Source organism: Bubalus bubalis, chromosome 10 (genome assembly GCF_019923935.1).
Source record: "Bubalus bubalis isolate 160015118507 breed Murrah chromosome 10, NDDB_SH_1, whole genome shotgun sequence".
NCBI lineage: Eukaryota > Metazoa > Chordata > Mammalia > Artiodactyla > Bovidae > Bubalus > Bubalus bubalis.
In genome coordinates, this window is record NC_059166.1 from 2,594,277 (window position 1) to 2,609,923 (window position 15,647).

Consider the following 15,647-nt stretch of genomic DNA (forward strand, 5'->3'; position numbering starts at 1 on the left):
AGGCAGGTGAGGTGGTCTGGTATTCCCGTCTCTTGAAGAATTTTTGCACGGTTTGTTGTGCTCCACAGTGAAAGGCTTTGGCGTGGGCGGCCTCTACTTTTCGACGGTTGTGACTAGCGCTGCTGTGAACCTTTGTGAACGGGCTTTTGTGCGCCTGTGTTTTCACTTCTCTTGGGTGGACACCCGGGACTCAAATTGCTGGGTCACATGCTAACACTATGTTTAAGTTTTTGAGAAACTTCCAGGCTGTTTTCCAAAGTGGCTGCAGATTTTACATTCCCACCAGCAGAGACCAAGGGGTGCAATTTCTCAGCAAGACGTGCTGCTGCTCCAGAGCCATCCTACGGGGTGTGAAGTCATGTCTGTCTCACTGCGCTTTGGGCTGTTTCCTGACTAGTGGTACTGGACACCTTTACATGTGTTTATTGGCCCTATCGTCCTCAGAGAAACCCCTATTCAGGTCATTTGTCGTTTTTCTTAAATATTACGTGGTTGTTTAAATTATCAAGTTGTGAGCATTATGTATATGCTCTGAATACAAGCCACCTACCAGATATATCATTTGCAGGGACTTCCCCCATTTTCTCGGTCGTCTTTTCATTTTCTTGATGGTATCATTTGCGGCACAAATGCGGTGACCTCTGTCCACCCTGCCATCCTACCGTGACTTGCAGTCACTCTGAAGACCCTTTCCAGCCCTGCTTGGACACCCAGATTCCCAGGTGGGGCGTGTCTGGGCTATGTCTCTGCAGAGTTGAAGTCCCAGGGTCACTCGCTTTTCTCGTGTAATAGAGCCAGGAAGGCAGGGGTTTTCCCACTGTGAACAGGCAGGCATGTTTCAAAGGAATCCATTTTAACTTCCTACAAGCACTCAGATCTATGGGTCTCAATATAAATAGGGTACAGTTGGTTGAAATCTAATCTATTTAAATAATCTTCTCCCGGGGCCACCATCTTATTTTCTAATGGGCAGGAATTGCTGAAACCATACCTCCGGGCTGTAGCTCTAACAGAAAGGACTGAAGAATCTCGCGTGTGGAGCCCCCACACTCCCCTTCTCGAGGTGGCCTTGCACTGGTTTTTGCTTTCTGTGAACACTCACCAAGGTTTTGCACATGCAGTAGGAATCAGGACCCCGAGTCCACTAATCTGATAACAGGTGGTGATTTTGTGCCTTAGGCTAAATTAGAATCAGCCTGCAAAGTAAAAAAAGGTTTTTTATTTGGGTTGTCATGTTTTGGGCAAGATAGAACCTTTATATCTCAAGCATTGATCTCATATTTTCATTTCAGGCCTTATTACCACAGAAAGCAATCTTTGACTTTGCTCTTTTCAATAAAATGTGTATGCTATTTTTATGTCACCTTTGGAACATCGCAGCTGAATACATAATAGGGAAAATGTACGGGTGTTCCTGAGTGCATTTCTGTCTAAAACAGCTACCCCCACAGCCCTTTCACAGTTAGAATCAGAGCCTGTATATTCATTTGTTCCTATAATGTCATATCAAATTTTAAGTGCCTAGAGAGAAAGCATGATATTTTAAAATTTAAATAGGACTATCTACTAGAAATTTACAAAGATAAATTCTGATATCTTAATTGGATTAAGCCTCAACAAACAAATTTTAATTCCAAGCGAGAAATTTAGGACCTTGTATTTCATCTCATTTTTTAGGCTAAGTGATGACCCAAGGGTTGCCTTTTAGGGCTTCCCTGGTAACTCACCTGGTAAAGAATCCGCCTGCAATGCAGGAGACCCTGGTTCGATTCCTGGGTGGGGAAGATTTGCTGGAGAAGAGATAGGTTACCCACACAAGTATTCTTGGGCTTCCCTGGTGGCTCAGCTGGTAAAGAATCCGCCTGCAATGCAGGAGACCTGAGTTCAGTCCCTGCATTGGGAAGATCCCCTGGAGAAGGGAACAGCTACCCATTCCAGTTTTCTGGCCTAGAGAATTCCATGGACTACAGTCCATGGGGTTGCAAAGACTCAGACACAACTGAGCAACTTTCACTTCACTTCACTTCAATCTCATTAAGGAGAAAAGAGTAATATTCTTGCATTAATTATGAATGCTGTAAGATTTTGTCGCATGCGTGGCATAAATTACAGATTTGTCTCTCATCCATCCACTGTGAGACCAGGTGGCCTTCCAAGAAAGCAAAGTCTCTGAGGGCGGAGCACATTGTTGCAAACGTGTTTTGACCCTTCCCGCAGCCCTTGGGACCCAGAACCCAGGCAGGGGACTTGGTGGCAAGTTGTAAATCTGAAGATATCTGGCCAGAATCTTTGGAGACAGTCTGACCGGAGGTGGTTCTGGGAGAGGTAGAGCGGGTAGGATGTGAACGCGGGAGTGGAAGAGTGCTCCAAATGAGCGTGGAGCCAGGGAAGAGGGTGGCAGAGCCGTGGGGCGCGTGGGGAGCCCGTGGTCACAGCCCCTGCCTGCGCTCAGTAGGTGGGGCGGGCGTGCCCCGGCTTGTCTGCGGTCTGGAGGGATGTGAACAGTGACTCTGTCATGAAATCTCTATGTCTCTTGGTGGTTTTGCGTCCCCACACCCCAGGTTCAAGCTGTGTTCCAAGCAGGCTCCATATTTATGTCTCATCCTCCAGACAACCCTCGGCGGAAGGGCTGTGATTAACTCGCTCTGCAGGGGAGGCCGTGAAGGGAGGCACCAGGCTGATGACATGACTGGTGGGAGGTCCAGGGGCCACAGGTGCCCACCAGCCCTCCCCTCAGCCCAGAAGGGCCTCCCGTCCTCTCTGACAGCAGCCTGCTGTGCACACGCTCGCTGAATCAGCTTAGGACGATCTCATTCACCCCTCACAGGGAGCCCCAGTCACACTGCACAGTATTAAATGTGGAGTTCATTCCTTTATTTGCTTCTGGCTCCTCTCTCTCTACTTGTGAGTTTTCCACAAGGTCATTCCAAACCTGCCACGGGTCACATGAGCAAACCTGTGTTGAGGGAGAGTTTTAAGAAGAAAGGAAGACACTTGCCCTGTTTTTTACGAGGGCACTCTGGTGTTCCCACTTGGGGAAGCTCTGACTTCCAAACACCTATTTTAAAGAAATTATTTCCTAGACCATTTGTCCCCATCACATCTCAACGCCTGAGGGTCTGAGAGGGGAAAGTGTTAGTACCCTTTAAAAGTGTTAGTCCTTTAAACAGCATTGCTCACAGTTAAAAACTTTTGACAGTCTCCTCCTTGGGAATGTTTTCATGGAGGATGAGTAAGAACAGAGCTTTTAAAAGTGTTTTTTCATCATCGCTTCGTTTTAAATATTTCAGCATTCCATTCCTCTTTGTTGAGCTTCTCCTTTTTCCTTCAGTTCAGTTCAGTTGTTCAGTTGTGTCCGACTCTTTGCAACCCCATGCTCTTGACATAGCAGGTTTCTTTCCCACTGAGCCACCGGGGAAGCCTGGTAATAAACACCTCAGTTCAGTTCAGTTCAGTTCACTCAGTCGTGTCCCACTCTTTGCGACCCCATGAATCACAGCACGCCAGGCCTGCCTGTCCATCACCAACTCCAGGAGTTCACTCAAACTCACATCCATCGAGTCAGTGATAACATCCAGCCATCTCATCCTCTGACGTCCCCTTCTCCTCTTGCCCCCAATCCCTCCCAGCATCAGAGTCTTTTCCAATGAGTCAACTCTCCGCATGAGGTGGCCTGCTGCTGCTAAGTCACTTCAGTCGTGTCCGACTCTGTGCAACCCCATAGACGGCAGCCCACCAGGCTCCCCCGTCCCTGGGATTCTCCAGGCAAGAACACTGGAGTGGGTTGCCATTTCCCTCTCCATTCAATATACTATGTACCCGTAATTCGGCTTAATGAGATAAGCATTTTCAATACAGCTGAATTTTGTTTGCAGCTCCCCAGCCTCATTCCTGTCCTTCTCCTCCAGTAGTTACCATTCCTGGATGCGACATCACCATCCCTCTGTACGTCTTATTTTTCCTGGGTGAACAGAAACACGGCCACGTTTCCCACAGTGTACGAGCTTTACAAACGGAATCACTGCGTGTATTCTAATGCAGCTTGTACAGTGTGATATTGCTGGGATCCGTTCATGTCGATCCGGTAGCTTGTTTCCTTGTGTCTGCGTCCCTGTGGTGTTTGCCGTCTACCCTCTGAATATTCATGATCAGTTCTCCCGTGGGTGGGCGCTTGCAGTCTCCTGGCTTTACCGGGCGCGGTGCTGTTTGAGCATGCGCGGGAGGGCGTTTCCTTGGGTGTGAGGTTGCTGGGCTGGGGAGCACAAGATCTCCAAGTTTACCGAATATTACAAAACTTCCCTCCTTCCCCACACCCCCACTAGCAATGGGCGCGTGTCCCAGTCTTCATCCTTACGGTCAGCAGGGTGTGGGGAGTTAGGGTCTGCCGTGGGATGCACGTGAAGGGTCATCTCCCCGTGGTTCTTACTGCTCTGCCCGTGACCCGTGTGCCTGACCCTCTCTGACTCACGGGGGGTCGTCTGTGTTTCTACCTGCATTGCCCATTTGTGTAGCTTTTTAAATTTCCCTTTTCTCTGGTTCTTTCGTTGCTTTCTGAGAGTTGTTTATGTATTCTGAATAATAATCCTTCATCAGCTAGATGTCCTGTTAGTAGCTCAGTCGTGTCCGACTCTTTGCGACCCCATGGACTGTAGCCCGCCAGGCTCCTCTGTCCATAGGATTTTCCAGGCAAGAATACTGGACTGGGTTGCCTTGCCCTCCTCCAGGGGATCTTCCTGGAGAGATTGAACCCGGGTCTCCTGCATCGTGGGCAGTTTCTTTACTGTCTGAGCCACCTGAGAGATTAGATGTACTGTCGAGAGCATCCAGTGTGCGACCTACCTATTAACCTCTTTATGCAGAAGTTTTACATTTTTATGTAGCTGAATTTATTAGTCGTTTTCTTTATGGTTGCTGCTTTCTTTGTTAAATCCGTCCTTCCTCTGAAGTCATAGAGAGAGTCTGTTTCCATTTAAAAGTTATAAAGTTTTATTTTGGCCTTTAACTACTGGACATGAATTCATTTTATAGCCTTTGTATAGAAAACTAATTTTGTTTCCTGTCTTTGTAAATAATACAACCATTTTCTCAGCCCAACCTGTTGAAGTGAACTTCTTTTCTCCACGGCATGGCCACCGGGCCACATCACAGGATCCCCGGGGAGGACTGGGTCCATTTCTGTCCGGTTTGTCTAACCTGTGCCAAGCCCTCGCTCATTTTGTGCTGATTTAGTGTCTTGATGTCGAGGTCAGCGAGTGCTTCCTGGCTTCACGCTGTCTTCCTCAGGACGAGCCTTGATGACAGTTTGTCCTTGACATAAATCTTTAACCTCAGTGGAGTCACTTATTTCCTGGTTAAATAAGATGTTTTACAAGCAGTGGAGCGCTACACATATTTAATTTGTGAGCATTCACACTATGAAAATGCTGTGACTTCTATGGATTTAAGAAAATTGTATGTATTCCATGTTTCAGCTAGGATGTAACTGGCTTACAAGTAAAGATATGTGCCTGGTCTCTGCTGTTTTCTCTATATATATATGTCAAATAGCTTGTGGGTGTTCAGTACATATCATCTAAGTGGATACGTCAGTCAGTCAGGCTCGAGGCAGACCAGTTAGCTGTCTGTCTCATGTTTCTAACTCTTCTTTTTTTTGTTGCCATCTTTTTGAGGTGAGGGCAATGGGTTTTTTGCTTTTTTTCTCTTAAGAAGTGCTAGATGCATGAAGCATTTTAATAAGTTGCTCCCTGTGTCTACAGGCAAAAGCGGAACAGATTTCAACAGGAATAATGTAATAAAAGTGGCTTCTGCTTTAAATATTAATTTCCTACTGATTTTGATAAGACCATTTTCAAAATGCGGGAGTACCCTGTTTGCCGTTTGTTTTCACTTTGTGAACTAAGGAGCTTTTTTCACTGATTTCTACACATTTGAAATGTCATTTCACTTAAAAAAGAAAAACCCTACATTCAGCTTTATCATTTAGTCTGAAAATGGGGTGGGTACAGCAGCTTTTATGTTAAAAGAATGATGGTTTATTCAGCCAGGCTTTGGGTTGAACGTACCTTTCTGAAAGCTTTTGCCTATTTTCAGTCCTTCCTATCAACTCATCTTCTTCAAAACTCAACAAGAGTAGATCTTCGCGTCCCAGGGACAGGGCTGTGATGCAGTCACACACCTGGGTTCGCGGTTACAGTACCTTAGCGATCCGGGTGGCCTGGCCGTGTCTGTACCCCTGCTCTCCAACCATCCGTCTCCCCCGGCCCGGGTGATCAATCTGGTCATCCGAGGGTGGGCAAGGAGGTATCTGACGGGGCTGAGTCCCAGTCCATGGGGCAGGGGGACAAGGATGGAGGAAAAAGAAAGGAGACAGAAAAGAGAGATGCTGGCTGCTCAGAGGAAACCTTTTTGTTTCCTGGACCACAACAGAATCTAACAGAGTCGGGATTGCTCTTCCGTGCCTCCGTCCTCCACCAGAAAGCAGGCATCCTTTTCATGACGCAAGAGGAAAGAATGTCATATAAACAGAGCCACTTAGAACCGAAATGTTTGGAGCCTTTACCCACACAAACCACCCAGGATGTAGTTCGTGGTAAGCAGACTCCAGGTTGTTTAACCAAAAGTCCTGACGTTCAGAGGGTCATCTGGTTCCAACTTCTCTGCCCAGAGTTGGCCCTGAAGTCGCATCAATCCTGAGCGTGTGCCGACTTCTCCACGCCTTTGTCTGCCCCGCCAGTCTCCACTGTGGGGAGGCCGGCCTTGATTCTGCAGCCCGTTATCCATCCATAAGCTAACTTGTTCCTGTAAGAGCATACATGCCTACGAGAAAATAAAACGAGGTGTGTCTGCCCCCGCTGTTTGTGTTGGGGACCCTCGCCCACCAGGCTGGGAGTGGGGAGGGGGGCAGGCGGGTGAGGCCCTGGGAAGCCGGAGCCTGCAGCAAGCGCAGCTCCTGGTCAGGAGCCCCTGAACAGAGCAGGACTGGAGGTGCCTCCTGAGCCCCCTGCCTGGGGACACAGTGGCGCGCTTCCCAAGAGGCCGAAGAATGCCATTCGCACCAGTGCTCCACTGCGCGACCCGGTGCTCCCAGTCCAGCAGGAGAGGCGCTGGTGGAGACGGGCCCCCCAGGGCCACCCCAGCCCAGGCGGTGCACCGCCGCTGATGCCCCCGAGAGAAGGGCCGGCCCGCTGGACCGCTTTCCCCGTCTGCAGACTCTGAACCTGTTTCTCCTCTGCTCTGTCCTCCACGGGGCCTTGCCCCTGGGTACCGCTTGTCTTTATCTCTCTCTTTGTTTGCTTGTCTCTTTGGGTTTAATTATTTGAAAGGCCCATTTTGATGTCACTGTTAAATCCAAAGGAAAAACCCATGAAGAATTTGCTTTAGCCTGTGTTATTGATTAGAGCTACGGTTTTGTATATCCTCAAAATCTTTGCATTTCCTTTCTAAAACCTCTGGTGTCTTCATTGAACTTTCCCTTGTATATTGAATAGCTTTATCTGCACACCGATCTCTCCCTCTCTTTCTGGAAGGAGAGAGAGTCTTCATTCTCTCCTTGCAAGTTTCCCCTTAGCTTCCCAGCCCCTTGTCTCCTCCCACTGGGGGTCTCCCTCCCTTCGCATTGCCCCTCCTCCTGCATCACCAGCCGCCCCTGCAGTGGGCGGGGTCTCTAGGTGGTCCCGGATGCCAGCGTGTGTCTGTCTGTCTTCTTACTCTGCCCCTTCTCGGACCAGGGCCTCCTCACCTGCTCCTCCCAGCCCCCTTCCCCCTCACCATCCGCATTCCAGCTTCAGCCGTGCACCGCCGGGCTGTGATTTCTAGAGCCCCCTCTGAAGACCCCCTCTTTTCTTGACTGTTGCAGCGTCCTTATCTGGAACCACCTCCACTCCCCGGCTCCTCCCTGCCTGTCTTGTTTCCCCTCCTTTCTGTCTGAGATGCGGTGGAGAACGCACTGGGCCAGGTCTGCACGGATCTCTCCCTTCCCTGGCCAGCGCGGGCAGATGCCTCAGTTAGGCTCCTATAGTCCGCTTACGTCCTCTCTCCGCCCCAGCCATGCAGCCCCCACCAGGCCCCCCTCCTGAGCTGCCCAGCTGTGGAGGCAGGCTACGTTCCCCCCGAAGCCCTCTTCCCCCATGTCTCTGTGCGCTGGTGGGGCAGCCACGCTCCTGGTCACAGGGAAAGCCTCGGTGTTGGAAACCTTCCAGCCTTCCTCTCCCATGGCCCAGTCACTTTCTACGTACTTCCCTCTGGCCCTCACCTTGTCCGCTCCCCACGGTGACTGGTGACCAAGCCTTCATACGCACCTGCAGAGCAGTGGCCCTGGCATCAGGGTGCCGTTCATGGATTTTAACCTCGTTAAGAGGCTTTCCCTTTCTCCAGGGTCAGGTACTAGTAACCGTTCAGAGATTTCTGTATCCAGACCCCACTCTAGACTTCCAAGTTTATCTTATTTTAAGCTGGCCAAAATGGGAATACCATTTCCATCAATTGTGAGAAACATTCCACGTCTAGAGGTCTTGATCTGTTGGGTTGATCATCAGGTCAGCCAGTAAGGGATCCCGTTTGTTGATTTGGTAATAATCAGTTGAATTAGGTATAAGCGCTTCCGTCCTTCTTTCTTTCTTCCCGTCTTTGTCAATGAGCAGATCCCGTCACCACAGAACGTCTCGTCAATGCACATTAGATGGGCCTCTGGACCACGTGGGGTGGGCTTCCTGAGGAGACAGCTTCTTAGCAGTGTGACTCTCAGTGTCCTTAGGTGTTTTGTGACGTTATTACAATCCCCAGAGGTTACTAACGTATAAAAATGTGTGCTGACGTCTCAGTGGCAAAACTGACTCAGCTGTGACCATCTCAACTTTCTGTTTTTCAGAGTGGAAGAGGGGCTTTTGATTACAAAGTTACCTGAAGGTACAGCGCAGGCCTGATGCACAAGGTCATGCTGACCAGTTAGTGCACGTGGAGCTCTGAGGGCCTGGCCCGTGGCGGCCCTTGAGGATCAGCTGGCACGTGGGGGCCCCTGAGGGTCAGCTGGCATGTGGAGGCCACTGAGGGTTAGCTGGCACCACCGGTGGGCACAGTGCCCACACCATGCCCCGCTCTCCCCGGGGAGCAGTCCTCGGGCTTTTTAAAAGAGCTCTACTGGGGTTCAGCTGCTGACAGCCTTGTGTTAGTCTCCGCTGCACGGAGAAGTGAGTCAGCTGCACGATACACGTATCTCCTCTTGTTTGGAATGCCTGCCCATTTAGGTCACCATAGAGCATTGAATAGAAGTCCTTGTGGTATACGGCAGGTTCTTATTAGTTATCTCTTTAGATGCTCAGCGTCACTAATTATTAGAGAAATGCAAACCAAAGCTGCAACAAGCTACCGCCTTACGCCGGTCAGAATGGCTACCATCAAAAGTTCTACCAACAGTAAATGCTGGAGAGGGTGGGGAGAAAAGAGAGCCCTCCTTATGGAGAATCCTTAAGAAATTAGGAATTAAACTATCATATGACCCAGAAATCCCACTCCTAGGCATATGCGCAGAGAAAGTGATAATTCAAAAAGATTCACGCACGCGGGGCTCACTGCAGCACTGTTCACAGCAGGTGAGATGTGGCGCAGCCTAAATGTCCGTCAGCAGAGGGGTGGATAAAGAAGGTGCGGCACACTCACAACGGAATATTACTCAGCCAGAAAAAGAACAAAATCATGCCATCTGCAGAGACGGGGGCGGACCTAGACTGTGTGGCAGAGCCTCCGGGTTCACTGGAGGCAGCACCCAGCTGAGGCCCTGAAAGCCGGCTCTTCCTTGCACAACGCTCATCAGTTATCCTGTTGATTTCCCCATGGCCCTCACCTACTATTTGTAATTTCTGATCCTGCTGTTCCCTTGAGAGATCTGCTGAGTTGTAATGTCAGCAGAGATATTTGCTGTAAAAAGTTTCCTCTTTTCAGCCTTTCAGGGTTTCTGCAGGGTTTTCCATCCATTGCTGCACCCTGACAAGTTGTCCAGCAAAGGCTTGAGAGTGATTCTTTTCTATTAAATGAATCTTCCATCACATTCTTGTTTTCTAGGCTCTGATGTAGTCCTCTGTCACAGATGTTCTCCATCCGCGAGGGCTTTGGGTTTGGGCTGGCTTGGGTTTGGTCACGGCACGACGTAGGCAGACGTGGATGTGGTCGCAGTGGTCCGTGCGGGACATCAGTGTCCTGCGATGGTTTAGGAGGAGTCACCGTGCTGGCTGCATGCTGGGTCCGTTCCCTGTGGCTCTCAGGACACACCGGGAACCCGAGTGTGGACTTCTGTGGGTGAATCATCAGAGATCCACCCTCGCAGCTCTGGAGACCAGAGGCCTGAACTCGCAGTGTGAGCAGGGCTGAGCTCTCTACAGCCCGGGTGGGGAGGGGTCCCGCCTGCCTCCTCCAGGCTCTGGTGGCTCCAGGCACCCCTGGGCTTGGAGACCTGTCACCCTGACCTCTGCCCCCGTCATCACCTGCTCTCCTCTGTGTGTCTGTCCCCACACGGCCGTCTCACAAGGACCTACTGGACCTGGCCACCCTCGTGCAGCCTGACTCCTCTTAGCTAAGGACCTATGCAGCGACCCCATTTCCAGACAAGAGCACTTTCTCTGGGGCTGGGGGCCAGGTCTTCAGTCCATTTTTGGAAGGGACGCAGTTCCACCCGCAGCACGTGCCGATGACCCTTGGACCACAGCACCAGCCCCACCGTGGCCCGTCTGAAAGCGTTCTGCTAACACACACGGAGGTTTTCCATCCTCGAGCGTTTCGCTTGGTTCCATGTCTTGATGTCTCCTGATAGGCTTTCAGTCCTTTCTGGAAGAAGAGGGCCAGTTGGTGTGTTTGCTGAGCCCTCGAGATCAGCGGGCTGATCTCTTTCCGTCCCCTCTGTCTATTAAAGATGAAAGCCGTTTATCGGGTGCGCCATGGACTGAAACGGGATCGTCTCTCCCCCAAATCACCGAGGTCACGTCATGGAATCTGTAAACTAATCTTAAGTTGATGTTGTACCTGCCAGACCCTCGTGCATCTCATTCCTACCACTTCTTGCTCCTCAAGGCCCGTTGAAGTGGAAACTGGTAACTTATGTTCTGATCTCATTTCCCTCTGTTTCCAAGTTGTGCACAAAAAAGTAAAAAAGAAACAATGACAAAGAAGCCCGTTCTCACCAGAGAGATGTCGTCTCTGTTGTCTGAACAGTGCCAGCTCCAGCCTTCGGGTCTTCCACCTGAGTTGCTCTAGCCTGCCTGGAATGCCATCTCCCCGTGACCTTCCGTCCCTCCTGTAAGCCGGCCCAGCCCCACCAGCCCATCATCCCTCCTCTGACGTCTCCAGCTCTCCTGTCCCCGCGTCTCACATTGCACGTCCATGACCGTGGATGTCTGTGTTTGGGGATAGATGATCCTGTCTCTCCACTTAGATTACAAGTTTCTTTCCATTCTGTTCGCATGACTAGAGTTTAGTTGGCATGGTATACAAAGTGGGGGAGTTAGACATTTTCAGAATATTTCTAACAAATACCCTGTTGGCCTGAACATTCCATGAGAGTCTTTTATGAGCCTGACATTGCACTCCCTGTTTTAATGAAAAGACGTGTGTCTAAGCCACAGCCCGCTGTTGATTGCGTTTCCTCTAGAAGTCGGCACTGGAGCGGAGCTGCCCGTCGAGGCGTCCCGGGCCCCTAAGGCACCTTCGGGCGCTTATCCCCATGACTTAAAAAACAAAGATGAAACAGAAGCCCTAAGGGCAGGACGGCATCGTGAATGCAGTTTGTCCACAAATCATGGCTCGTTTCATCGGATTCCAGTCTGAAGTCACAGCCCCTCCTGCCAGAAAGAGTCGACTCTGATCACGTGGGGCCAGTGAGTCACACTGGCTGAGCCCCGGTTCCAGGGTGGGTCGTTAGGTGATAATTTGGAACATGTGTTTGCAGAACCACATGCTTCATCCAGTAGTTCTGCAGACAAATCCATCCCTTGTCTCTCTTCCCGTGAAACTGAGCAAAGATGCCCACAGTAGACTTTTGGCTTTACGGGTGGTAGGTGGTGACTGGCCCCGCGGCCAGTATTTTCATTTTCAGTCTGACCATCTGTTTCTAGAAGACCTGGCCTCCTTTTTTAAAGCACTTAACTTTTGAAAGAGGAGCAACAGCCCGATGTCCTTGGGAGGGACGTTACTAATTTCAGCCGTGATTCATCCAAGCCTGAGAGCTTTTTTCCTCCTGTTCTGCAGCGGCTGACCCTGGCCACCCACCTCCTGGATGTCCTTACCCACTCACACCTTCTTGCCTGTGGATAAACACACCCTGCTGAAGCGACCCCACCCCTTCCGTAGCGGGTGGGGGACCCTGAGGTTCTGTGCAGGGCCTCCTGGTCCTGTGGACACAGAGTAAGGGCCTGTGACTGGCCCTGGGCTGGATGCACAACCGTGTTTCCCGAGCATGGCTGCCTGCCTGTGCTCTGGGAGCCCTGGGTCCGTCATCAGGGCCAGAGTCAGAACCCCGGGCTGCAGGTATTCCTCAGGCATCTGAGCTGCCAAGTGGACAGCTGTGGGATCTGGGGTCAGGGTCCAGGCTGCCTCTGATGGCTTTTCTGTAGGAATATGAGCCATGCTCGTGCAGAGCTGAAATCAGCCTTGGGTGCTGGCTCCCGGGATAAGCGCCATCAGCCTGGCCACGGCGAGGGCTGGAGGCTGCAGAGCTTCCTCACCCTGGGCCGGGGGGCCCTCCCTGGGAAGAAAGAAGTGAGGGGTGTCTGAGCCAACAGGGGAGTGGGGTCCCTTCAGGCCCAGGGTCCCAGGAGCCCCGTGACCTGGATCCACCCCTGCCCGAGCTCCCTGCCTACCCACTCTGCTGCAGCAACCTGCTCCTTCCTCATCTGAAAATAGCAACTCAACTTTTTTTTGAGCAGCTTCCATGTGGGAAGTCTTATAAATTGTGCTTTGAATATTTCTTTAAAACTTGCCTTTTTTTTAATCCTCTTAACAGTCTTACTGTAAATAAATTATCTTCCATATTGTCCTGTTGAGGAAGAAAGTAGACTCTGAGGGTGGAGGGTAACGATTTACCCAAAGGTCCACGGCTGGTTAATGGGGCGCGTGCTGGGTTGTAGATTCATTTGGTGCAGAGACCGGTGCACACGCACACACACACGCGTGTGCGCTATCTCCACCAAGAGATCTGACTATGCTGCCCTCATCCCTCTGAATGTGGAGCAGACTTTGGAGGTCTATGAACCTCTTTTCAAACCTCATCCCAAAAGCGGTTGGAGGCTGGCGGTGCTGTGGGATGGGGCTGAGTTCCCGCCTTCTCCTCTGGGACCCCTGGGTGACTTCACGCCTTGACGTGGGCTTTTAAACTGGGGAGCAGAACGGAAGAGCCTCCTGTTTCTTTAGGAGAAGTCCAGGTTTAGTTCCTGGTCCTAAAATTCTCGACCCGTCATGAATTAGGGGACCTGACAGATTCCCTCTCACACCTTCAGGACACTCACCCGCGGCGGTGGGGGGGAGGGGATGGTGGGTGCCCCCAGCCCTACCGGAGACAAGTATTGGTGAAACCATGGCATATTCACCCTGTCACCACCATGAGAGCCGGGAGGTCACACTGCTGAAAATTTCAGCAAGAGCAAACCTCCCGCTTTGTCATCTCAAGATGGTCCTTTTTTTCAGAGATTCAGGCTTTTCATCTTACGCTTCCAAGTTTGTTTATATATTATGTTTATTTCATGATGACTTGCTTTGTTGATCTTCTCCTATAGAAGTGCAAACGTTTTCAAGGAAGACGCTATGTCATTGTATCAGATACTCAGGATCATGATAAGTTATATTTTGAGGGCCTACCACCTGCCGGGTACTGTGGCGAATGCTTTACGTGTGTTACTGCCTTTATTTCTTATCATAAGCGATAAAGGTGGTATCGTCCCATTCCACGGAGGAGGGGACAGGAAGTGAGTGTAAAGTGCTGGCCGAGGATGGCGGTGATTGTCACGGGCTGGGGTGGGGCGGCACCCCAGCTGGTGCTCGTTTATCCTCCAGTGGTTTCTTCTTGACCCGCAGCGTGCGAGCCCACAGGGTGTCAGCTATCCCAGCATTTATCGGGCTGCATGGTTACCCAGGGGCTCTGAACTTTGGTGAGTGTTGGTGCCAGGCCCTGTGTGATCCTGCAGTGAGTTAACAAAAGCAGGATTCACTTCTCAGTCAAGTATCCACCAAATGTCCTTGTTCCTGGTCAGTGGGCAGGCCTCTTCTACGTGGTGAGTTATTAGTAGGACTCCAGGCACCTTGTCTTATGGGCTCACCCCTTCCAGGGCCCGGGAAGGCTCTGCCTCCCCAGGAGACTGATGAAGGAGGCAGCTGCTTCTTAAGGGGCCACCCTTGCTTCCCTCCCATTGGCTGGAGCAAGTCACATGTCCACACCTGGCCACAGGGAAGGCTGGGAAGTGTAGTCCTGGGCTGGGTGGCCCTTGCCGATGCAGCCCTGTGATGGGAGAAGAAGGATTTCTGTGACGATGGTATCTGGGACACAGGCCTCCACGTGTAGTTCATTTACACTAAATTCGTCAATACTTCAGAATAAACCTTGGTAATTCTGCAGAGTAGTTCCTCAGTGTTTGCATGCTCAGTCGTGTCTGACTCTCTGTGACCCACCAGGCTCCTCTGTCCGTGGAATTTTTCAGGCGAGAATACTGGAGTGGGCTGCCATCTCCAACTCCAAGGGATCTTCCCAACCCAGGGATCAAACCTGCATCTCTTGTGTCTCCTGCATTGGCAGGCAGGTTCTTTACCTCTAGTGTCATCTGGAAAGCCTGAAGTTCCTGAGCATTATTAAAAGTCTTTGGAGATCATGTTTGACTTTTTCTCTGTAATGGCATAAAATTACTGTGGACAATCGCACACAGTTATAACTGAGTTTCAGAATCAGGTCTGGACGTGGGTTGACAGCCAGCCGCAGTGGAGACCTGTAACTAAGCAGTGCAGATATGCCAGTGCTTCTCAAGCTCCCGCTCCTGCGGAAGCACTCATTATTAAGAATCTGTAGTTGAATGTGAGAGGGAAATAATATCCGTGGACTCTAGTCCACCAAGCTCCTCTCTCCATGGAATAGTCCAGGTGAGGACACTGGAGTGAGTTGAACTTCGTACTTACTACCATCCTCACGTAGCCAGGGTCCTGTCAACTTGTATCTGTTTCAGAACATTCTGGGTCGAAAGAAAAATGTGGAAAGAACCTGGGCATCCAGAGCCCCTGCTCTTGTAGACACCTGTCTGCCTGAGGCTGGCACTCGGGGCAGAGACGGTGAAGGAGCTGCAGCTCCCCACATCCTTCAGTTGCCATCATAGAAATCTGCTCCGTCTCTAAGACTCTCTGACACGCCACCCCCTCCAATGCTCTTAAAATATCTGCAGATGAATCTTTAGTCACTGTTGTTGGGGTAAACCCCTGAGTTCCGCCAAGTGTTTCTGAGTTTCTTGGACCAACATCACATTGCAGATAGATCATCCATGATCTGCTCAATGGGAGGCGAGTCCTGTTGTCGTGAATTCTGTCTTTGCAGCTCTTTCCTGAATTTATTTACTGAAAACTTGGCATGGCAGCCTAACTGCTTTGGCTCATATAAACTTTCAGTTGGAACCACTGTAAATTAAGGTGGA

General features: G+C 50.6%; 1 protein-coding gene across 7 annotated transcripts in view; it reads left to right on the forward strand.

Moving 5' to 3' along the window:
* The window catches only part of RPS6KA2 (ribosomal protein S6 kinase A2), a 331,893-nt gene that overhangs the window by 194,226 nt on the left and 122,020 nt on the right, over positions 1–15,647 (forward strand). The window lies entirely within an intron of this gene.